At 40.3% G+C, this 1,223-nt stretch overlaps 1 pseudogene; it reads left to right on the top strand.

Moving 5' to 3' along the window:
• Positions 1 to 289: 289 nt before the first annotated feature.
• Positions 290 to 719, top strand: LOC103002877 (40S ribosomal protein S23-like; annotated as a pseudogene).
• Positions 720 to 1,223: the final 504 nt, after the last annotated feature.

The raw sequence follows: 1,223 nt of genomic DNA, 5'->3' as shown, positions 1-1,223 counted from the left end.
AAACACCCTCAAAGAAACATCCAGAATAACGTTTGACCAAGTAGCCGGGCCCTGTGCCTGGTCAAGTTGACACATAAAATTAAGCATCACAATGTGTATAGAGTTCCAGTTTTGTAGGATGAAAGGTTCTGGAGATTGATTGAGTGTCAATGTGAATATACGTTAACACTACTGAACTTTACACTTTAAGATGGTTAAGATGGTAAGTTTTACGTTATGAGTATTTTACCACAACTGGGAAAAAAAAAAGCCTGTTAGATCTTTCCCTCGGGCCAGCAGCACCAATGGGATGGGCAAGTGTCAAGATCTTCATATTGCCAGGAAGCTCTGCAGCCACCATCAGGACCAGAAGTGGCAGGATAAACGGTACAAGAAAGCCCATTTGGGGAAAGCCTTGAAGGTCAGCCCCTTTGGAGGCGCTTCACATGCAAAGGGAATTTTGCTAGAAAATGTCAGAGTTGAAGCCAAACAGGTAAATTCTGCCATCGGGAAGTGTTTCAGGGGCCAGCTGATCAAGAAGAGCAAGAAGCTCACAGCTTTCTTACCCGATGATGGTTGCTTGAACTTTACTGCAGAAAACCATGAAGTTCTGGTTGCTGGATTTGGTTGCAAAAGGCCACGCTGCTGGCGACATTCCTGGAGTCCACTTTAAAGTTGTCGAAGTAGCCAATGTCTCTCTCTTGGCCTTACGCAAAGGCAAGAAGAAAAAACCAAGATGATAAGTTTTGATGATGCAAACATGGTAGTAATAAACTTTCATATACAAAAGAAGTCTATTAGAGAAATTTCCTTTCACTAAATACCAAAAAAAATTTTTCATAAGGGACAATAGGGTACAAATTGGACTATATTTTAACATTAGACTCCTGTAAAAAAAAGTTATTCGTGGGACTTCCCTGGTGGTCCACTGGTTAAGAATCCACTTTCCAATGCAGGGAACGCAGGTTCGATTCCTGGTCGGGGAGCTAAGGTCCCACATGCCACGGGGCAACTAAGCCCATGCACTCTACACCCCGTGCACCACAACTAGAGAGAAGCCCGTGTGCCACAACTAAAACCCAACGCAGCCAAATAAATAAATAAATAAGTAAATAAATATTTAAAGAAAAGAGTTCTTCGTATAGCAAACTTCTATAAAAAGTTGAGAGAGTATTATATCTCGAAAATTATTATATCTTGAAATTATTATATCTCAAAATTATTATATCTCGAAAATTATTATA

This window comes from Balaenoptera acutorostrata, chromosome 5, assembly GCF_949987535.1.
Source record: "Balaenoptera acutorostrata chromosome 5, mBalAcu1.1, whole genome shotgun sequence".
Taxonomy (NCBI): domain Eukaryota; kingdom Metazoa; phylum Chordata; class Mammalia; order Artiodactyla; family Balaenopteridae; genus Balaenoptera; species Balaenoptera acutorostrata.
The sequence above is the reverse complement of the archived record's forward strand: the minus strand, read 5'-3'. Positions and strand labels throughout refer to the sequence as shown.